Genomic DNA, 24571 nt, shown 5'->3' on the forward strand with positions numbered 1-24571 from the left:
TGTATATGATTACTGAAACCTGTTATTTGTTCATCACAGTCATTAGACTTTTTACTTCTTCATAGCATAGAATTGGAGAGATGTGTTTGCTCAACTGCAGACATTACGTTGCTCTGTTCACACTAGCCTCGTGACTTCCCTTTATCATGGAGCCATGACAGTCACACCAGATCAGTTTTCAATTAGATACCGGTGAGGTCTGTCTGGAATGGGGCCTGTCGGCATTCTATTAGGGTCCCAGTATTTTGAATAAAAAGAATAGAGTTGCAGATTCCAAGTTTTTTTGAAACTCAGAGCCCATCTAAGCAGAGGGAGAGATCAAAAAGAATTAGGGTACTAGACCTAGGTCACTTGACTGACACAGAAGTAAGATCTGAGCTGGGAGGGTTTGCTTCAAAAGCGACTAATATAATAAAGCAAAAAATATTATAAAGTTGAAATATATACGGCAAAAGCATTTACGTAATATCGCTTTTCTTCTTTGGGTTCATGCCACCATTCCTCCTCCTCCTCATTGTTTAGAGGATTCTGCGGTCCCATCAGGACTACTTCCTACAGCCGATTAAGGAAGATTGGTGAACAAAAGCGAATGCCACCAAACCACCACACCCAGGCTGGTAGAGGAAGTGGTGGTGACGTGCTTCCGCATTGTGAGAATCATTGTCAGGACTGAAGGGTTACCTGAAACATAGAGGATTATTTTAAAATTAAAAATGGTTCCATGTTTGTTTGTTTTTTCATTGAAAATATCTCAATATAAGGAATGAACTATAGGGATTTTATATTAATAAAGATATAGGAGCAGACAAGTAACCATTGATAGAAAACTAGGTAAATTATTGTAAGATAGAAAAATATATTTATTTAGAAAATTGTCCAGAAATGACAAAGAGGTTAATATAATGTAGTAGATAATAATAAAGTGGATTATTACCAACCCCTCCCCAATAAGGCAAAACTGGACTTTTATTGTGGGCAGTCTAAGGCTTACCTGTGCAATATTCATGCTGTCTAATCAGCACCTTGATATGCCACACCTGTGAGGTGGGATGGATTATCTCGGCAAAGGAGAAGTGCTCACTAACACAGGTTTAGACAGATTTGTGAACAATATTTGAGTCTAATGGGTCTTTTGTGTATGTAGAAAATGTTTCAGATCTTTGAGTTCAGCTCATGCAAAATGAGAGCAAAACCGAAAGTGTTGCGTTTTTTATTTTTCTTCAGTGTATATATATACAGTTATGGGTTTTAAATTAAGTGGCCATTAGGTGAAGGCTGTATCGATGTGGGTAAAACCTGGATCTGATCTACTTTAGGTTTAGATTGCATTTTTCTCCTACCTGGCTGGATGAGCCTGCCTGTCAGCTTTTTAAGAAGCACCACCAATTTCATATTGAGCTTTATGGTTAACCCATTAACCTGAACATAAACGCATGGGAAGTATGACATTTCACCATCCCTGAAGTGCAAGGTGAGTAAGAGACTTCTGAGCATCCTCAATGTATGAATCTGGACTAAATACAGCAATAATCAATAATATAGGACAGGAGTCAGCAACCTTCGGCTCCCCAGCTGTTGTGAAACTACAATTTCCAGTATGCTCCAATCATTCCTATGGGAGTTCTGTATGCATGTTGGGAGCTGTAGTTTCACAATGCAGCAGGAAATGCTAGCAGAATGCTTGGGTGTATAGGGAGAGGCATTACCAGTAGAAAGAGGGAGGTGCTCATGCCGCTCTACAGAGCACTAGTGAGACCTCATTTGGAGTATTGTGCTCAGTACTGGAGACCATATCTCCAGAAGGATATTGATACTTTGGAGAGAGTTCAGAGAAGAGCTACTAAACTGGTACATGAATTGCAGGATAAAACTTACCAGGAAAGATTAAAGGACCTTAACATGTATAGCTTGGAAGAAAGACGAGACAGAGGGGATATGATAGAAACTTTTAAATACATAAAGGGAATCAACAAGGTAAAAGAGGAGAGAATATTTAAAAGAAGAAAAACTGCTACAAGAGGACATCGTTTTAAATTAGAGGGGCAAAGGTTTAAAAGTAATATCAGGAAGTATTACTTTACTGAGAGAGTAGTGGATGCATGGAATAGCCTTCCTGCAGAAGTGGTAGCTGCAAATACAGTGAAGGAGTTTAAGCATGCATGGGATAGGCATAAGGCCATCCTTCATATAAGATAGGGCCAGGGGCTATTCATAGTATTCAGTATATTGGGCAGACTAGATGGGCCAAATGGTTCTTATCTGCCGACACATTCTATGTTTCTATGACTAGGATAAAAAGATTTTGGAAATAAATACTTAAAGCAAACCATGGAAATGCAGTGCAGATTAATGTATTATGTATTTTTTTTTTTAACCACCTCCCGTTTGCCCGTTGACTATAAACGTCCGGGAGGTGGGTTTCTATCTCAGAATGGATGTTTCTGAACGTCCATTCAGAGAAGGCAGCTGCATGCTAATTTTGCAGCTTCAGAGTGGGTTGCCCTCTGACAGTGACAGCAGGGCAACCCAGAGAGAAGGCAGGGACAGTTCCCAGGAGCGCTGTGTGTACAGTTCAGAAAGCGCTATGCGCTTCCTGTCCCGGCCCGGCGGTCATGCCGGGGCCGGGAGAGTGCAGGAGCTGTCGGGTCTTCTACAAACCTCGATCAGCCCTGCACTGAGGCTGTACAGCGTTGTATAGTGCTCTACAGCCTCTCTGGGGGGGGTGTATTTCCCCTGTAACTGGGGCTAATATGTCAGCCCCAGTTACAGGAGAAATCAATACTGGGGGAAAAAAAAGTGAAGTTAAATGTCCCCCAGAGGGCCATCATTTTTTGGGAGTTTCTACTGTAAGGGTGCGTCAGGAGGGCTTCAAATGGGACATGGCATCTAAAAACCAGCTCAGCAAAATATGCCTTCCAAAAACCAAATGGCGCTGCTTTTCTTCTGCGCCCTGCCGTGTGCCCTTACATCAGTTTACGACCAAGTGTGGGGTGTTTCTGTAAACCACAGAATCAGGGTAATAAATATAAAGTTTTGTTTGGCTGTTAACCCTTGATGTGTTAAAGAAAAAAATGGATTAAAATGGAAAATCTGCCAAAAAAGTGAAATTTTAAAATTTGATCTTCATGTTCCTTTAATTCTTGTTGAACACCTAGAAGGTTAACAAAGTTTGTAAAATCAGTTTTAAGTAACTCGAGGGGTGTAGTTTTTACAATGGGGTCATTTATGGGGGGTATCCACTATGTAGGCCCCACAAAGTGACTTCAGACCTGAACTGGTCTGGGTTTTGGCAATTTTCTTAAAAATTTTAAGAATTTCTTAAAAAATTCTAAGCCTTCTAACGTCCTAAAAAAATAAAATGACATTTACAAAATGATGCCAACATAACGGAGACATATGGGGAATGTTAAGTAATAAATATTTTATGAGGAATTACTTTCTGTTTTAAAAGCAGAGAAATAGAAATTTTGAAAATTGAAAATTTTTGGTAAATTCAGGATTTTTTCATAAGTAAAGGTGAACTATATTGACTCAAATTTTTGACTCTAATGAAGTACAATGTGTCATAAGAAAACAATCTCAGAATGGCTTAGATAAGTAAAAGCGTTCCAAAGCTATTACCACATAAAGTGACGCATGTCAGATTTGCTAAATTAGGCCTGGTCAGGACGGGGGAAAATGGCCCAGATGTGAAGTGGTTAAGAAAAGATTCAGTATAAATTGTGTTTTACTCATTTATATCTCTGCTCTTTCTGAGCTTAGTGGTCGATTGGGTCATCCTGTCAGTACCTGAACGCTATCTCTGTATGCAGACTCACAGAGGGAATCACTAAGGCTACTTTTACACTTGCGGCAGAGTGATCCGGCAAGCAGTTCCGTCGCCGGAACTACCTGCCGGATCAGGCAAAATCTAAATTCAAACGAATGGCATTTGTCACACATTCATTTCACAAATGCATTGCAAGAACGGATCCGTCTCTCCGTTTGTCATACAGACAAATGGATCAGTTTCTACTTTATTTCACATTTTTACCGGTCAGCGCATGCGGTACGGATCCGGCATTGCAGTATTTTTAATGGATCCGGCACTAATACATTTCAATTTAAATTAATGCCGTCATTTCGGCAATTGATCCGGAATTTTGGACCAAAACGCCGTTCAGTGACTGAACTGATGATATCCTGATGCATCATGAACGGATTTCTCCCCATTAAGAATGCATCGGGAAAAAATGATCATTTTTTTTCCGGTATTGAGCTCCTGTGATGGAACTCAATACTGGAAAACAAAAACGCTAGTGTAAAAGTAGGACTGCTTTCATGAAATTACAATTATGGATCATTCTGTGTTGTATGGTTCCTCGAATAAATTTTTGAATAAAGGGGAAAACTGGGTGTTGCCCAAATGTCTATTTATTTAGAAATATTCAGGAGGAATAGCAGAGGAACGACACAACATGGATTGATGAGAAAAGTTGCTCAAGAGCTGTGAATTTATGGGGAATACTAAAACAGAAAGGAGAGGAGACAGTGCAACGCAGCGGCAATGGCCAGGGCCCCTTTTGTAATTGGTGGTGGTACCCAGGTGTAGGAATGGCTGAGTGGTATAGGGTGGCCTAAAATGTCCCTTTATGTTGTATGAGAGTGTCATGGTGCTCCTACCTGAATTTGAAGAAATAATTGAGTCCAGACCTTGTGATGAAGTTGAATAGAAGCTTTACTTTGGTAAACGTTTCTCCAAACAGTTTCAGGCTTTGTCTTGGTCCCAGCAGGCTTTGGCATTAAAACTCTGGCAAGCAAACAACTCTGCTACATCTGTTGCTCTCTAGCTCTGCTGTACTGATAGGCTTGCTGTATAACTCAGCTTCTTCTTTATGCTGCAACTTGTCTCTTGGTAGGCTGTCTCTGAATTATGCCAGGGCAGAATACTCTCCTCCTGGCTCCTGAGGCTCTCAGCTGTGGCCTCCACATCCAGCAGAGCTGGAGGTGCTCAGGTTGGCTTGGCTTGGTCTGGGCATGTTCAGCAGAGATGTGCCCAGCACACCCTCCTTCCCCTAGCAGGGGGTAAGCTAGACTGCTCTAGAAACTGGTCCCCACCCTTCCTGGAGGAAGTGTTATTCGCCCACTTCTCCACAGAGGGGGGTGTTAGAATGAAATGGAAAGCTCCATTCTACCTAACTGTAGCTCTGCCATGTTTGCTTCCACCTGCTGGTGAACCAGGCACATTACACTTTAACATAACAGTTACAAACATTAAAAATGCACAGTGTATAGGACCTGGAATAAATAAACAAGATGACATTATATTAGCCCATTAGAGATAGTAGCAAGGTGCAGTAGTGGTAATTACACTCTGGGACGTTACAACGGATCCTCTTTAAATAGGTTGTCCCAATCAATCACCATAGATCTTGCTAAACCCTCTGAGAAGTTCACTTAGGGAAGCAAAGGGGATAAGAAGTGGAATAGATGGTCAAAGTTTGTATAAGCTCTGTCCTGCTTAATAGATGCTAGTAATGAGTTATTCTAGAGCACATGTCCTGTTAAGAGGCACGCCCAGAGATGTTGTGCCATCTTCCACTTTGTAAATGAGCTGGTAAACATAATCGCTTGTTTAAACGGAATGTGTCATCAGAAAATGACCTATTATTTCAATCACATTTTTATCTATTATTCATGAATGTGGCGTGCAGCTCTTGTTGAATTTAGCACAGGCCAATCTATCACATTCTGACTCCTTGTCACCTACCACAGCGATAGCACAGAGGTAGGTTGAGACACTTTTTTTGTACTTTCCAAAATGTCCCATTGATAAATAAGACCAAAAAAAGAATGTACCAATAAATAAAAGCACTTTGGCCTGTCACATACTGTTAAAGGTTGTGTCACTTCAGCAAGTGGCATTTATCATATAGAGAAAGTGAATATAAGGCACTTTTGTGATTGTCCGGCCTTTTCTGGCTGGATTCATTTTTCCAATCACATAATACACTGCTTGTTTCCATGGTTACAACCACCATGCAATCCATCATCAGTGGTGGTCGTGCTTGCATGCTATAGGAAAAAGCACTAGCCTATGTGCGGTCCCTCAGTCCCGGCCACCAGAGACGCTGGCACGACCATCACTGCTGGATTGCACGGTGGTCGTAACCATGGAAATAAGCAGTGTATAATGTGATGGAAAAATGAATCCAAGGGAGCAATATGCATAATAACAATACATTAGTAAGTGCCTTTTATTAACTACTTCTACATGATAAATGCCACTTGCTGAAGTGAGACAACCCCTTTAATAAATAGATGAAAACAACAGAAATATCACAAACTACTACTAAATAAAAAAATAAAAACAATTAGATTCATCGGGACCTTCGTGTTTCAATCCTTTTCACAATCACTGTTTTCAGTGGATAGTTTGCGCTCCGTGCTGTTGAAATCACATAGGATTAATGCTGGATATAACTGTACGTCTCTTCTGAGAACTATTAGTTTTTAGCTTCTGGATATTCCATAAATGTTCGCTAGGCGTGGGTCCGTCCTTTCTCCAGAACGGGCACCTAAAGTGAAGGGAGAGCAGCCTCCCTCCTTTCACTATTATGGGGGGTTCCGAAAATAACCAAGCTCTGGCTCTCTTATTTTCCGAAAACCCATAATGGTAAGTAGAGGGGTGGCCATATTGAATAGCTTACGTTCCATTCACTGCTATGGGACTTCCGAAAATAACCAAATGTGCTGGCTCACCTATTTTCGGAAGTCCCATAACAGTGAATGGAGGGGACGCTGCACATGCACAGTGGGCTGTCTGTTCATTTCAGTGGGCCCTGCTCTCAGGATAGGAGTGGGAACCTCAGCTATCTGACATTTGTGGCATATCTTAGCGTATACCATAAACATTTCCCCCAACTTTTGAGAAGCCAAAGGATGGACAACATCATCAGCGCACGTGGTGCACTCTGGCAATTTTTTTTCACAAGCCCTGCCTCTAACGCTGCCTAATGCCTCAGTATACACATCCAGTCCTGCCCTGTCCCCTTTGTGTCCTCACACAGTAATTATTCCCCTTAATGCCCCCTTCACAATAGAATACTTCCTTACTGCACCCACACCGTAGTAATGCTCTCTTAGTGCCCCCTTCGCACTAGAATGCCCCCTTAGTACCCTACACAGTAGCTATGCCCCACACAGTAGGTATATCCCCTTAGTCCCCCCTCACAGTATGCATGTCCTGTAAGTGCCCCTACACAGTAATAATGCCCCCTTAGTGCCACCTAACAGTACTTACTCCCTCTAAGGGGCCACTTCACAGTAATTATGCCCCCTTACAATAGTGCTGCCAGCTTCATGTCCCCTTACATTAGTGTTGCCCCATCAGTGCCCCCTCTCAATAGTGCTGCCTCTTAGTGCCCCCTTACATTAGGGAACCCTCTGTAGTTTTAATTAAAATAAGTAATACCTAGTCCTGTTCCCCAGATGAATGGAGCACATCTTCCCCCGGCTTTTGCGCACCCTGCTCAGCGCACTGCATCATGCCTGCTTGCTGTAAAGTGCACCGGCCAGTGCATGGTGGAGCAGGTACTGACTGCTCCCTGCTTCATCACTGCATACAACTGTTTCAACGTCCTCAGAATGCAGATACAGTTACAATCAAGACATGTAGCAGCCCTCCAGAGACCATGGGACAGCCACTGAAATCTGAGACTGTGCCACTGGATCAGGGATTCGGGAGGTATGCCCCCTTTAAGATTCATAAGAAATGGAAACACAATGCAGAAAGTTGCATACATTTGCATTATACAGTGATTAAGCTTTATTTACACAAAACGAGAAAATGTCTTTAAGTAGCAAAGAGACAATTTGTAAAACACAGTCGTAGCACATAAAGATAATCTGTTAAATAAAGCAGCTGCTTTGTGTATTCCTTGCTAATCACACAGGTTTCATGCACCTCGGCTCCCAGACATGAGCAAAATGTGAATAATGCAATAGCTTCATCTTATAATGCAAATCACATGTAGGTGGATTGATCTATTGCATATGAATGGTGTTTGCATCAGTTTTGACGCTTATGCCATTTTACACACACCGTGTTGTGTCTAGGTGGGCATAATTTATCAACTAATTGTCCCAATACATCCAAATATAGTGTCTCTAAATGCAGAACCCAAATATGTTCTAACAGATTGTCTGTAGGGATGCGCTTTATATATCTGAATAGAATGGATGGAGAAATGCAAACAAATAGTAATAATAACACTTGGTTAATAAATCTGTATTAGACCTTCTTCATGCTCTTTTTGTGGCCTTTTATTTGGGTGGGAGGGTGTAAAAATGCTGTAACTCCCATAAACTTTTTGCAAGTATTCTTCGTAGGCATTTTGGTTTTCTATAGAAGTCTATGGTAAAAACATCAGAAAAAAATAAATAAAAAATTTATACTAATAGTGTTCAGCTTTTTTTTTTTTTATATGTGCCATTGATTCAAAAAACATGCCAAGAGTGATGAAAAACTCAGGGTACCTTCATCTACCCTTCATATACACAATTTTTATTAGCTTTTAAAAAGTTTGCAAAAAACACCACCTATTTCAATTGTTTTGTAGTGTTTTATTGCAGGTTTTGGTTTTGTTATACATTATTTAGCAGTGTTTGTATTAAAGTGTGTGTGTAGAGGGGATTAAGACCCTTTCACATTGGCTGATTAGTGAGCCAATTATCAGGAAAACCATTTGTACAAACACTTGTTCCCGATGAATACCCTAAGGCTGCTTTCACACAGTCAGTGTTTTCTGCGTGATTTTTCTCAGTTAGGGCTGATGCACACGACCGCGCTGTGTTTCGCTTTCCGCAAATTGCAGATCTGCAAAACATAGATGCCGCCCATGTGCGCTCTGCAATTTGAGGAACGGAATGGGTCGCCCATAATAGAAATGCCTATTCTTGTCCGCAAAACAGTCAAGAATAGGAAATGTTCTATTTTTTTGCCCCCCTATGGAACGGAGCAGTGAATGCGGACAGCACATGGAGTCTTTTGTGGCCCCATTGAAGTGAATTGGTCCACATATAAATGTCCTCCGAGGTTCTCTACAGATCAACGCTGCAGCCTTTCTCTCTGGCCAAAGGGGTGCAATTTCTCTCTTGCAGCTTTGCACCATCACACTTTCTTTGTGCAGCCATACAGTGCCCCCCTCCCCAGATTAAGTTCTGTTTCGTTCTCAGCTTGCTAACTCTTTCAAAATGTGGCACTACGGTGTCTAGCTAGTTCAATAAATATTTCTGCTTTACCCACAGCAGGGGGAGAATATAACAGGTGACCAATCTGTCTCTTGTTAATGGTGAGGGCTCTGAGGTATATCGCTCTAACCAAGATGCAGGAAAGTCTATAGCCCACAATGCAGGCATTACTTTTTCTGACAAGTATTCAGCACTCTCCGTTGTAAAAGTCTGCTGTGCAAAGTACAGTACACAAACCCCTTGTAGTACCCCACAATTACACCAATAAAAGCTACAGCCATCTTGCAAAAAAAAAAAAAAAAAAAAGCCCTTACATTTATAAAAAGATAACAAAGTTATGGATGTTAGTATATGGCGATGCAAAATACAAAGATACACATTAAAAAAGAAGAAATGCCACTGGTCATATTGGTGGATCAGAAAAAATACAGATGAATAGGTATGTATAGTGTATGTATAGTGTAATGGTGCAGAACCCCAAACAACCAGAGTTTAAACAGTGGTGGATTTAATAAATGACGGCAGTACAGTCCAGACCAGAAATCATAGGCAGGTAATCAATCCAAGTAGTAATAACTTGTGCAGGAAAACTCACAAGGGACAGCCAGACCAGGCCAAAGTTCATATGCACAGAAATAGTCCGTGTAACGTCAAGGGACGAGACATTTCCAGGGTCCGATCCGAGGTCCACCACGAGACAGACTGTTCCGCATAGAAGTTTCCCACAGGCAGTCCCTCGAGATGGATTGAGGAAGTCAGAGGTCATGCACAGGTAGTCTGGAAGAATGTGAACAGCCACATACACCCGGGTTGTCAAAAACAAAACAACAGTGGGCACTGACCAGCCAGGGAGATCACCCCTTAAACACCTGCTAGCCAATCACAGAGTGCCATGTGTCTATTCCTCATAGGCCATATGATTATCCTATTCCCTGACACTTGTGCGGCCTTGTCTGGTCATTGATCACTTAACCCATGCCTGCCCTCTAATCTACTAGAGTTTATGTACAGGTATATTCCCTGTCAGCGGCCGACGTAGCAAATCAGATGCGCGTACATTCTGCCGCGTAACCCTTTGCGAACCGTGCACGCTCAAGCGGCCCAGCATGGCTACACGATCGCATCGGCACGGACACCAGTACCGCGTCCGCCTGCAAAGGAGTCGGAACCGAAGATTCCACAGGCACATGCGTGACCTGTCCCGCTACTCCAATGGGGTCCCTCGCAGGACCAGCCCCACGAGAATTCCTGGGGGACCCAGTGGACCGTGAAACAGGAGAGTGTCTTACATGTAGTTTCTGTATTGGCAGGATTAATGCATTTGTCAGATTAAAACGAACATATAAGTGATTTTTAATTTAAAAAGTGATTTTATGATGCAAAAATAGTAAAACATGAAATAAACTATGTAAATCTGGTATCATCATAATCGTATCAACCGATTATGGCAGAACAAAGTTATTGTGTCATACCTCACCTCCCACAAAAATGAAATAAAAAGTGATCAAAAACTCATATGGACCCCAAAAAGGTACTAATTAAAACTACAATCTGTCCAACAAAAAACAAGCCCCTACACAACTACTTTAATGGAAAAATAAAAATGTTATGGATGTTAGTAAATGGCAATGCAAAATACAACAGATTTTTAAATAAAATAAAAAAGTGATTTTATGATGCAAAACTAGTTAAACATGAAGAAAACTATATAAATTTGGAATACATGACAGTGGGTCCATGCTATAAGATAATTGTTTTTCAAGAGTTAAATGTTGTGATGTAATACTAAAACCACATATGTCTGTATACACTGTGTATCTCAAATGTGTGGACAAGGAACTGTTAACACTGGCAGTGCTAGCCTAGTTTCCAGGGTAATGTGCTGGTCCTGCCTCTCTTAGTAGAGAGTCTTAGGCCCCTTTCACACGACCGAGAATTCCGCGCGGGTGCAATGCGTGATGCGTGAAAATCGCGGCATGTTCTATATTTAGCGATTTTCACGCAATGCTGGCCCCATAGAAGTGAATGCAAGCAAGTGCGGATGCAATGTGATTTTCACGGATGGTTGGTAAGAGATGGTAAGACCCTGCATTTTTTAACAAGATAATGCCAGACCACATTCTGCATCAATCACAACATCATGGCTGCGTAGGAGAAGGATCCGGGTACTGAAATGGCCAGTCTGCAGTCCAGATCTTTCACCTATAGAGAACATTTGGCACATCATAAAGAGGAAGGTGCAACAAAGAAGGCCCAAGACGATTGAACAGTTAGAGGCCTGTATTAGACAAGAATGGGAGAGCATTCCTATTTCTAAACTTGAGAAACTGGTCTCCTCGGCCCCCAGACGTCTGTTGAGTGTTGTAAGAAGAAGGGGAGATGCCACACAGTGGTGAAAATGGCCTTGTCCCAACTTTTTGGGGATTTGTTGACACCATGAAATTCTGATTCAACATATTTTTCCCTTAAAATGGTACATTTTCTCAGTTTAAACTTTTGTTCCGTGATTTATGTTCTATTCTGAATAAAATATTAGAAGTTGGCACCTCCACATCATTGCATTCAGTTTTTATTCACGATTTGTACAGTGTCCCAACTTTTTTGGAATCCAGTTTGTATAAAGAAGGATGTATGTATGTATGTAAATACACTGAACAAAAATGTAAACGCAACACTTTTGGTTTTGCTTACATTTTGCATGAGTTAAACTCAAAGATCGGAAACATTTTCTACATACACAAAAGGACCCATTACTCTCAAATATTGTTCACAAATCTGTCTAAATCTTTGTTAGTGAGCACTTCTCCTTTGCTGAGATAATCCATCCCACCTCACAGGTGTGGCATATCAAGGTGCTGATTAGACAGCATGAATAATGCACAGGTGTGCCTTAGACTGCCCACAATAAAAGCCCACTCTGAAATGTGCAGTTGGATCACACAGCACAATGCCACAGATGTCGCAACATTTGAGGGAGCGTGCAATTGGCATGCTGACTGCAGGAATGTCTACCAGAGCTGTTGCTCCTGCAATGAATGTTCAATTCTCTACCATAAGCCGTCTCCAAAGGCGTTTCAGAGAATTTGGCAGTACATCCAACTGGCCTCACAACCGCAGACCACGTGTAACCACACCAGCCCAGGACCTCCACATCCAGCATGTTCACCTTCATGATCGTCCATGATTTTGAACAGCTCATTCTAAGACAGCAGCACTGTTCTCTCTGAGTGTGAGCTGCAGGGAGAAAGTCACCCTCCCTCCCACCCCTGCAAATGCAGCTGACAGAAGTTGATTTTTGAATACAAAATATGAGATTGGCACACTAATATCTGGAAATAGAATAGGAGTATTTTATTGGATAGGTAAAAAATGCTGATAACAATGTATCATAAAAATGTCATAAAAAAAATATATATTAGGTATATATATATCTATAAAAAAATAAAAGGGGGGGGGGGTGATGGTGAAAGGATCTGTCACGACCATGTTTATGTCCGTGACTCCTTGGGAGCCGCATACAGTTGCCTGCGGTTTTGGGTTGTTGTGTCAACCGCAACTGGAGGCATTTTGCTGTTTGCCTCAGGTGCGGTTGCCGCGGACAACAGTTATGTGTGCGGTTCCCTTGGAGTTGGGTGCGTGTTTGTATGCACTTTTTGTATGTCTGTGTGCACTCTGTTTTATGTTTGGTGTGCACTGACATCTTCCCTTCACTGTGGTTGCCCGTGGCAACGTTTGGTTGTATTGTGTACATGTGGTGGCAGTGTCCCGGCCTTCGGGCTGACTCCCGGGACATGGTTGCCACCCATGTCGTTGCCTGCGGCAACAGCCACAGTGTGTTCCTGAGTTTGACACTTCCCCTTTAGGTTGTGTTTTCCCTTCTGTGGTATTGGAAGGGTTAACTCCCTTTCTGTGTGTGTGAGTCACGGGGTGTGTCTGACTGTTGGGTGTGGCCTTTTGGCCCTATAAAGCCTCAGTTGTAGGCAGTAGCCAGAGAGGGTGCTTCAGCTATGCTGACTGGAGACATCCTCCTAGTTACTCACCAACTGCCAGTGGGGGCCATCCTTCTGGTCATAGCAAAATAAAATGTTGTTTGGTGTCTAGAAGATGTGTTTGTTTTTATGCTTGTTTGTTGCACCTATGGTCCTGGGTTCCCGTGTGATGTGTGTTGTGTGCTGTGTCCTTTTGTTTGTGGATAGCAGTACTTCCACATGGGTTCCAGGCTTTGTGTCTGTGGCAGGTGAGTGTTATGTTTGTGGCAAGTACCTGCCATTGCCATAGGTTGTACTTGTTCTCCCTTCCTTGCAGCTTGGCCAGTGAGACTCCTGTTCCTCCGTATCCAGAAGGAACAGGTTGTCTTACCCTGACTCCTAGTCTAGGGACCGGACGGAGGGTGAGTTAGGGATCCGATGTTCCGGAGCATGGGTCCTCCTACCTTAAAGGTCGGCCCATGCAGCTAGGAGTTAGGGTCAGGTTAGGGACGCGTTAGGAGGTGACCTGCTCCCTAATCCTGTCTTCCTGGCCGAGCAGCCTAACATCATCGGGCATCGCACGGCTGAAGGTTTTCCCCATCCTCAGCCGTGACAGTATGACCACAGGGGTGGCTCTCACTAGCAGGTAGAAAACACAGGAGGCTGCTCCAGCTAAGCATGGCTGAAGCAACCCTCAGACCTGTGCTAACAGTGAGGCTTTATAGGGCCAAAAGGCCACACCCAACAGTCAGACACACCCCGTGACTCACACACACAGAAAGGGAGTTAACCCTTCCAATACCACAGAAGGGAAAACACAACTTAAAGGGGAAGAGTCAAACTCAGGAACACACTGTGGCTGAACGACATGGGTGGCAACCATTTCCCTGGAGTCAGCCCGAAGGCCGGGACACTGCCACCACATGTACACAATACAACCAAACGTTGCCAGGGACAGCCACAGTGAAGGGGAGATGTCAGTGCACACCAAACATAAAACAGAGTGCACACAGACATACAAAAAGTACATACAAACACGCACCCAACTCCAAGGGAACCACACACATAACTGTCGCCCGCGGCAACCGCACCTGAGGCAAACAGCAAAATGCCTCCAGTTGCGGTTGACACAACAACCCAAAACCGCGGGCAACTGTATGCGGCTCCCAAGGAGTCACGGCCATAAACATGGTCGTGACAGGATCCTTGGGTTGATCAAGGGAATGGAAGAGATGAGAATGGTCCGGTTTATTGTCACCTCATATAAACGATGCAGATGGTTAATTCAAGTAAAAAAAAGGTAAAACAAAGGTAGAAAATGCGAGTTCATAAAAAATAGGTAGAAAATGCGAGTTCATAAAAAATAATAAATCCATACATATGACTCCTGTCAGGACGTGGATAAGTCCAATAAATGTCAATAAATGTCAAGTGATATCACGCAATATGTCTCTAAGTAGGAAATATATAGTTCATTTAGATCTAAAATGATATCATACAATATGCCTCCAAGTAGGAAATATGTAATTCATTTAAATGAAAATCCGCAGCTTCTGGCCAAAAAACTGTGGCTAAGGTGGATAATAATATTGGGATCCCGTATATAGGATATATTCACATGTATGCAGACCAGGTGGAAATTAAAGTAGAGGTCAGCGGGCAATACATCTACCAGCAATGGCGTCCCACTATGGCTGGGATTACCTGTCAGATGAATCTCCTGTGGTCTGTGAGCGGCCCGCTGGTGTTTCCTGTCCGGGCGATCTCCTGAGGTTGTAGGCAGCGTGTCTTCTTCTCCTGTAGCTTTCAGCAGTCGTCGTCCCACGTGCTGTTTGCGCGCGCTTGAGGTCCGTCCGTTCTTGCCGCTTGAGCAGGGAGATCGATCACGTGTGCCGTGTCTAGTAGATGCTAGCGGAGAATAACACTCACAGGGATAATTGTCAGGGAGAGATGTTGCGCTGTGATCTTTAGTTGTCTTATTCCACTGTGTTTTTTGATCCTCTTGTCGATCTTTGTAGTAAAATTTGGCGGACTGGCAGGGCGCCCAGACGCGTTTCGAAGTATACTAACTTCTTCCTCGGTGGTAGCCCGTGTCTTCTGCCAAAGTCTCTTAAATAGTTTATCTTGGGGGTGTGGAAAAGATGGGGTGGATACTATGTGGAATGATGAACTGGCCCCCAGTCTGCCAATGGTGTCCAATAGAATGGATAGATCCAAGAGTGTATAAATATTGAAAATGTATACCAAATGGCAATGCAATGGAAGTGGCAATAAAAATGCCAGTAAAATGTGCCAATGGAATAGAACTGTTAAAAAAATAGATCAAAATAAAAAATAGAAAAGGTATAATGTAACTTCAATATCCTTAGTGCGTTCCATCATTTAATGAAAACGCAATGAAATGGTATTGTGGTATACTGGATATGGTTGGAATTCAATAGTTGATGAATACATGTGGATGGTGTAATGGGAAGGGGGGGGCCCGTGGTCGAGGGGGGGTCAGAGTGCTGATAGACAGCCAGACTCTGACCCGCCATCGGACGCAGGGCCCCCACCCCAGGGGATTCATAGGAAACTAAAAATGTATAATTCTGCATTTATACCCTCAGTTAGTAGTGTATTGAATTAAAATATATGTTTGGATTCCAAGCGGGACATCTTCATAATATGATCCCCTCCTCTCCAGTGTCTTTCCACTTTTTCTAATGCTGCAAACGTCAGTCCTGTCGGGTCCTTGTTATGAGATATTTTGAAGTCTTTGGAAAGTGTGTGTTTTTCATAACCTTTTCTTATGTTATTGATGTGTTCTGATATGCGTTTTTTCAGGGTCCTCTTGGTCCTCCCAATGTATTGTTTTTTGCACGGACACTGTATAATGTACACAACGTCCGTGCTATTGCAAGTCATGAAGTCCCTAATTTCATGTGAATGTGTATTAGACGTGGACTGGATGTTTTCCGTTTTTTTGAGGAACGTTGTAGTTTTACAATTGCAGCATTTATCACACCTATAGAAGCCTTTTAATTTTAGCCAACTGTTGATTGAATATTCCTGTTTCCTAAGTGGTTTAATAGTGGGTGCTATCCTTAATCCGAGGTTGGGGGCTTTTGTGTATACGATTTGTGGGTTGTCTCGTAGATATGGGCCTATGGTTTTATCTTTAGAGATGTGATGCCAGTATTTGTTGATGATTTGTTCTACTTTCTTGAAGTGAACACTGAATGGTAAAATGATTCGGCTGATGTTGTTTTGCTTTTCACTTAGTTGTTGAGTGGAGTCTGATGTTTTAAAGAAGGATTTTCTGTCTAATTTGTTCACTTTGGAGAGGGAAATTTCTATGTTTCTTATAGGATATTGTTTGGCGACAAATTTTTCTTTCAATTTCTCTGCTTCCTGTTCAAATTGCTCTTCCTTGGTGCAATTACGTTTTAGTCTCTGGAATTGGCCTGTTGGTATATTGAGTAGCCATCGGGGCAAATGACAGCTGGAAAATAGGATGTCACTGTTTCTGGCCGTGGGTTTTTGATATGTGCTACAAGTTTATTGTCAGTAGCTTGGATGAGTATGGTCCTTACTGATGCTTGAGCTGAACTGTAGGTTATAGGTATTGTTGTTGATTTCCACAAGGAACTTTTGGAGGGCGTCCTCATTACCCTTCCAAATGAATATAATGTCATCTATATAACGGTGCCATAGTACCAGGTCTGTCCCCAGTCTGGGTGTGATGTAGTCTTCCCATTCTGCCATGAATAGGTTGGCATAACTGGGGCGAAACTGGTACCCATGGCCGTACCTATTCCTTTAGCGGACACACACATATACTCCACTTTATATATTATATATATATATTTATCGTTTTAATATATGCAAATGAGCCTCCAGGAGCAACGGGGGCGTTGCCATTACACCTAAAGGCTCAGCTCTTTCTGTAACTGTCACACCCTCTCCGCTCTGATTGGCAGGGCCAGGCTGGCATGATCATGTTCACTGTCAATCAAAGTGCAGAGGGCACAGCAGTTGCAGAGAGATAATGCGAACGCCCCCGTTGCTCCTAGAGGCTCATTTGCATATATTAAAACATTATTTTTCTCAGCAATGCAGGGCACATATGAACATGGGACCAACACAGATGCCTCCAGCTGCCAAGAGCACATGTAACAGGTTAGTCATTTTTATAGGTACAAATCTGCTGACAGAAGTCCTTTAATTCATAAACTTCTAGAAGGAATAAAGGAATGGCACAACATAGCAGGCTAGAAACGGCCCAGCGGGGGGCCCGGGAAATCCTCGGTGGGCCCCGAACCAGCAAGTGAGCTTCCTTGCTTAGAAGCTGTCTGTAATAAGCCCCACCCCCTGTACACAGTAGAATGCATGCTGCCTGCGATTTATCCTAAGTGAGAAGGAAAGGCACTAATTCATGGAAACTGACAAGTTTTGTGTAATCTGCACTCCTGGTCAGAGTAAGGCTGTTTCCACATGATCTGATTTTCATAAAATCGCTGCAAAAAAAACACAGCATTTTGCCACGATTTTATGTAAATTAGATCATGTGGAAACAGCCTTACTGTGACCAGGAGTGCTGATTGGTCTAAAACCGGTCAAATGAGGCAGCTCTGCTAGAAGGACTGCTGCCTGTGTGATCAGTCTGGAGCCCTGCTGCTGAGAGGGGGAGGAGCCTGGCTCAGGACCTGGGGACACAACTAGCAACTCAGAGGGCCATGAGGTGAGGGAGGAATCTACGTGTATTGTAATTGGTTTAAAAGAGTGCCTGCATGTATGACAGTGTGTGTATGTAAAAATGCCTGCATGTATGACAGTGTGTGTATGTAAAAATGCCTGCATGTATGACAGTGTGTGTATGTAAAAATGCCTGCATGTATGACAGTGTGTGTATGTAAAAATGCCTGCATGTATGACAGTGTGTGTATGAAAGGGTGCCTGCATGTATGACAGTGTGTGCATGTAAGAGTGCCTGCATGTATGACAGTGTGTGTATGTAAGAGTACCTGCATGTATGGCAGTGTGTGTATGTAAGAGTACCTGCATGTATGACAGTGTGTGTATGTAAGAGTACCTGCATGTATGACAGTGTGTGTATGTAAGAGTACCTACATGCATGACAGTGTGTGTATGAAAGGGTGCCTGCATGTATGACAGTGTGTGCATGTAAGAGTGCCTGCATGTATGACAGTGTGTGTATGTAAGAGTACCTACATGTATGACAGTGTGTGTATGTAAGAGTACCTGCATGTATGACAGTGTGTGTATGAAAGGGTGCCTGCATGTATGACAGTGTGTGTATGTAAAAATGCCTGCATGTATGACAGTGTGTGTATGTAAGAGTACCTGCATGTATGGCAGTGTGTGTATGTAAGAGTACCTGCATGTATGACAGTGTGTGTATGTAAGAGTACATGCATGTATGACAGTGTGTGTATGTAAGAGTACCTGCATGTATGACAGTGTGTGTATGTAAGAGTACCTGCATGTATGGCAGTGTGTGTATGTAAGAGTACCTGCATGTATGGCAGTGTGTGTATGTAAGAGTACCTGCATGTATGACAGTGTGTGTATGTAAGAGTACCTGCATGTATGACAGTGTGTGTATGTAAGAGTACCTGCATGTATGACAGTGTGTGTATGTAAGAGTACCTGCATGTATGACAGTGTGTGTATGTAAGAGTACATGCATGTATGACAGTGTGTGTATGTAAGAGTACCTGCATGTATGACAGTGTGTGTATGTAAGAGTACCTGCATGTATGAAAGTGTGTGCATGTAAGAGTGCCTGTATGGAGTAAAGTATGTGTTGAGCTGGTACTACAAGGCGGCTGTGGCTACACCACATGTTGTGCAGCGAAGACTGCAGCAACGCTATACTACATCGCAACTGGTAAAAGGAAATGGGGTCATGCACAGTCACACAACATCCAACCTACTGGATTTCTTGTGACATTTGGATTGTGATTGTAAGAAACGTACAGGTCGCACCTATATGACACCCTTTATTTTAACTCACTGCAATGTACCAGCGTGCGGCAGTGATCCTTGGTTGCACGGCACATTGTGGGCCAAAATCATGGTGCAGACTTAAAGGGGTTATCCAATTCTTTTTTTTCTTTTTTTATGTTGCGTTACAACCTCGATTAAAGTAACAACTTTTTAATTGGCACTTATTAAATATTGCTTACTGGGCCAGCGCTCCTTGGTCTTCCGGGATCATGTGCTGTGCATTGTACATGTGATACTAGCCTAGTTACAACCAACAGAGCAAGTGAAAGACTGTGCATACAACAAAACAGATAGGGTCGCATGCAGAAGGCCTAAAAGAGTGCCAGCATGTGTAGAAGTATGTGTGTAAAAGAGTGTCAGCATGTGTAGAAGTATGTGTGTAAAAGAGTGTCAGCATGTGTAGAAGTATGTGTGTAAAAGAGTGCCAGCATGTGTAGAAGTATGTGTGTAAAAGAGTGTCAGCATGTGTAGAAGTATGTGTGTAAAAGAGTGTCAGCATGTGTAGAAGTATGTGTGTAAAAGAGTGCCAGCATGTGTAGAAGTATGTGTGTAAAAGAGTGTCAGCATGTGTAGAAGTATGTGTGTAAAAGAGTGTCAGCATGTGTAGAAGTATGTGTGTAAAAGAGTGCCAGCATGTGTAGAAGTATGCGTGTAAAAGAGTGTCAGCATGTGTAGAAGTATGTGTGTAAAAGAGTGCCAGCATGTGTAGAAGTATGTGTGTAAAAGAGTGTCAGCATGTGTAGAAGTATGTGTGTAAAAGAGTGCCAGCATGTGTAGAAGTGTGTGTGTAAAAGAGTGCCGGTAGAAGTGCATGTATCTATACACACAGCTTGGTTCTGTTACTGCCCTTGGCACCCCAGTCCGACACTGCAACAAAGAGTCATAAATATAGATACTCTAGAATTGTTATTACATGGTGAAAGCAAGAAGTTACTAAATCAGACATGTCAGGAGAGGAGGCAGGTCCTTTTTAAAGGGGTTGTCCGGCTTCAGAGCTGAACCTGGACATACCCATATTTTCACCCAGGCAGCACCCTGATGCGCTCCCTTGCCCTGCGCTAGATCGCGCAGGGCATGGGCTCTTTTGTTTACAATAACACACTGCCGGGCGGAAACTTCCGCCCGGCAGTGTGTTCAGTGACATCACTGGCTCTGATGGGCGTGCTTTAGCGCTGCCCTAGCCATTTTACTGGCTAGGGCAGTGCTTAAGCCCGCCCATCAGTGGCAGTGATGTCACCGGGCTACCTGGCAGCGCCATGGAGAGCCCGGTTTGTCACCAGAACTCATGCAAAATGCCTTTACCCTGCGCGATTCAGTGCAGGGCAAAGTAGAGCATCAGAGCATGAACTGTTCCGATGCTCAAGTCAGGCGAACGGCCTGGATGAAAATGGAGGTATGTCCGGGTTCAGCCCTGAACCCGGAAAACCCCTTTAACAGGATGTCGGTGCTTAGGGCTCTGATTTACATAACAATAAGGAAATGATTATAAGCTAAAAGCAGCTAAATCACCAGTGAGAAAAAGATGAGCGAGTTACTGTCACATATGTAAATGAGAGAAATGAGTCATACCAAAAATATGAATTCTTTATTTCCTGCCTAGATCTAACTGTACTGCATGAAATGCTACGCAGCCCATCATCCCCTGTACATTCTGGGAATTAATTTGGCTATCAGGATTTGTCATTGTGATCTGCCAGCTGCATTATGCAAAATATCATCCACAATGCCTCAGTCATACAGCCTCAGCCCTTCCCACAAGTGCAATTGTAAAACCACATACAAACTGCCAAAATATCACTACTGCTAATGGAGTAAGGGATTCATCTGTTCAACTGCAGCTGCCCGAGCTGAACCTGCATAAATAAACCTATAGAAGACCAAACACAAGGGGGCAGTAGAGGCTTATGCTTCTCATTGGGATTCTCTACGCCGCATGTGTTTGAATGCAAAGAATTTTATGGGCACATTTCTTATGCTGCATAAGCAACCTTATAACTGTATATCTGAATATCTCATTTTATTTCTATACATAAAAGCCTTCATAAGTGAACAGATTCAATGGAGTGCTATGTATGGGCACAATACGGAGATAAACGTCTTAGTATACAAGCCCCGACTTGAATGCAGAAAAAATCACCTTATACAGAATGCATGTGAATTAAGCGCTTCCTGACAAGAAATGCAAAATTACAAAAAAAATGTCGGAGCTTGACAATTCTCAGAATAGTAACACTGGGAGTTGTAACTCCCCCCGTCACCTCAGTCTGAAGATAGCTGACTGCAGTGATCTAGCAAGAAGAAATTCACGCTATCAAATTTTACCGTAAAAAGAAAATTTATAGAAGAATTTTGAAGAAGAAATTTGCTGGCCTCTGAACAAAACCTGGGCACCAGTTGTAGCGGGGAGGTGATTATGAGAGGAGTGGTGGTAGTAGTGGTGGTAGTAGTACTCACAGGTCACAGCGGCAGTCCACAAACCAAAAGGGGGGGCCCACATCTTGTAATAATGTGCTCAAAACACAGTCCGACACCCCCGCTGATCAGCTGTTTGAGGAGATGGCACGTGCTGTTCACTGCTGCTGTCCCATAGACCTACAGCAGCAGAGCAGGAAGAGAGGAGGAAGACAGCAGCCAGGAAGCCAGATAGATCTCTATCAGGGTGAATAGGACTTCACACTGTCCCTCCCTGCTGCTCTGTGCTTTGTGCACACAGCATCAGGGATGTTACCATGGCAACCAGGGCTTCTGTAGCATCCTGGCTGCCATGGTAACCGATCGGAGCCCCAGGCATCTGACATTATGGCAGGTCCTGTCAGCACTAGGGTAATGATTTATATGTGAGGGAGGAACCTTACACTGCATTGTAAAGTGCAGCTGTTCAGCTGTCCGCCCGTTTACTTCCTCGGACGTTCAGCTGAACAGCAGCACTGAAGCAGGGGGCCCCTTAGACAATGGGGGCCCTGAGCAATTGCCCGGTTTGTCCCCGCCTAATGCCAGCCATGGGCGTAGCTAAAGGCTCATGGACCCTGGTGCAAGAATTCAGCTTGGGCCTCCTTTGTGGCCAGGGCCAGTGAAGCACAGATCGTTCATGCTGCCTGAGGCAAAAATCGAAACAACACCCCCCCCATGCTAAATTCTTGACCTAACCCCTTCCCTCCAAACAAAAGTGTAACTTGACCAGAATGTACTTTTCTATAATACCAGTGTCTTATGTGGCACAAGGGTCTTTGGGCCCGTCAGGCTCCAGGGTCTGTTATCAACTGCTACCTCTGCCCCCCATGGTTACGCCCCTGCCCCCACTCTTTCGAAGTCTCAGAAAATGAGACAATTAGGAAGCATGCAGATATGGTTTAAAAGATGTATCTATTGAGGAGCCAGCCTAGGAGCCAGAAGTGTAGTATGCACATAGGCACATATGTAGGGAAAGAGAGCAACAGTCTGAGCCAATGATGAGACAGGGGGCGTGTCTCTGACTACTGCAGACTCCCTGTGAGCACTGTAGCAAAGCTGTGGTCACAGATCACATCTCTGCCCTAATGTAGCTGAGTAGGGTCCATTCACACGTCCACAAATGGGTCCACATCCGTTCCGCAATATCGGGGCCGGAAGAGATGCAGAGAGCACACTATGTTCTCTCCGCACTATGTCCTATTCTAATTGTGGACAAGAATAGGCAGTTTTATGGGGGGGTGCCGGTGGGTGTATTGCGGATCCGCAATACACCGCGGACGTGTGAATAGACCCTTAAAAAGCAGCCAAGGAGAAAAATGAGAGTTTATCACCCCCTGTAGGTACTGATGTACTTATCATTTTTGACTTTTGCTATACAACTGTTAAAAAGGAAAAGATAGAAATACCGGCCCGACAAAACGTGAAGTGTTTTCTATGATATCTTCATGACAGGCTTTCCCTGTGTGATCCGATCATTTCTGATCACCAGCACTTCTATGGCTAGGTCAGACAGTACATCATCATGGAAAGCGCCTGAAAAGAAAACTCCATCTTAACATAATAATAATGTTAGTGAATAGATTTCCTCAAAATAAGACAGAATTATTTGTCTTTGTTTTGCTGGGGAAAAAACAGCCCAGACACTTGATTTCCTCCTATGCTCCTCCACCATATGTAACATCTCAGTTCCCATGGTGCACTGCTTTCTGGTAATAGGAACCCAGCTATATTCTGAATTCATCCCTCACATAGTTAGCATTTGTTGGACCCAGAAGTATCTCATTGTACTACTAACTGCTCTTACAAGGCTTCTAGCAGTTATCACAAACACTTTTCTTATCTTACACATTTACTGATCTTGTCTTAATTTTGCCCTTCACTGACACTCACATGACAAGTTTCATTTTTTCCCATTTTCTAAGAGTAAATTGAGGCAACTGCCAATTTGTTGCCCTTTTAAAAAAAAATTCGATCTAGTCCAAAGGAGCAGGAAAAAAAGAAACCCCCACTTGTAAAAACTAAAATCAGTAAATATAAGCTGGCCTGGAATTATCCTTTGTCTAAAGTTAATGTCATGGAAACTGCTGGTTTCCACTTTGGTGGTCCCACAGCTTTTCTAGCATCCAGAATGTCTTAGGCCTCTTTCAGACAGGCGTTGCGGGAAAATGTGCGGGTGCGTTGCGGAAACACCCGCAATTTTTCCGCGCGAGTACAAAACATTATAATGCGTTTTGCACTCGCGTGAGAAAAATCGTGCATGTTTGGTACCCAAACCCGAACTTCTTCACAGAAGTTTAGGCTTGGGATCGGTGTTCTGTAGATTGTATTATTTTCCCTTATAACATGGTTATAAGGGAAAATAATAGCATTCTGAATACAGAATGCATAGTAAAATAGCGCTGGAGGGGTTAAAAAATAAAATAAAAAATAATTTAACTAACCTTAGTCCACTTGATCGCGTAGCCCGGCATCTTTTCTGTCTCCTTTGCTGAACAGGACCTGTGGTTTGCATTCATTCTAGGAACAGGACCTGTGGTGACGTCACTCCGGTCATCACATGATCCATCACCATGGTAAAAGATCATGTGATGGAACATGTGATGACCGGAGTGACATCACCACAGGTCCTGTTCAGCAAAGGAGACAGACGAGATGCTGGGCAGCGCGATCAAGTGGACTAAGGTTAGTTAAAATTTAGTATTTTTTTTTAACCCCTCCAGCGCTATTTTACTATGCATTCTATATTCAGAATGCTATTATTTTATTATAACCATGTTATAAGGGAAAATAATAATGATCGGGTCTTGCGATTGCGGATGCTTGCGATTTTCACTCAACCCCATTCACTTCTATGGGGCCTGCGTTGCGTGAAAAACGCACAAAGAGGAGCATGCTGCGATTTTCACACA

The 24571-nt window shown here is 43.1% G+C and overlaps 1 protein-coding gene and 1 long non-coding RNA gene across 2 annotated transcripts in view; one reads left to right on the top strand and one right to left on the bottom strand.

Annotated features, from left to right (window-relative positions):
• The window catches only part of LOC122943081, a 29318-nt gene extending 28641 nt beyond the window's left edge, over positions 1-677 (bottom strand). The window contains exon 1 of the long non-coding RNA XR_006390822.1: positions 463-677. This is a non-coding gene — a long non-coding RNA (uncharacterized LOC122943081). The remainder of the gene's footprint in view (positions 1-462) is intronic.
• RAC2 (Rac family small GTPase 2) overlaps positions 1-24571 on the top strand; it is an 80536-nt gene that overhangs the window by 1030 nt on the left and 54935 nt on the right. The window lies entirely within an intron of this gene.

The sequence above is a fragment of the Bufo gargarizans genome, chromosome 7 (genome assembly GCF_014858855.1).
Source record: "Bufo gargarizans isolate SCDJY-AF-19 chromosome 7, ASM1485885v1, whole genome shotgun sequence".
NCBI classification, from domain to species: domain Eukaryota; kingdom Metazoa; phylum Chordata; class Amphibia; order Anura; family Bufonidae; genus Bufo; species Bufo gargarizans.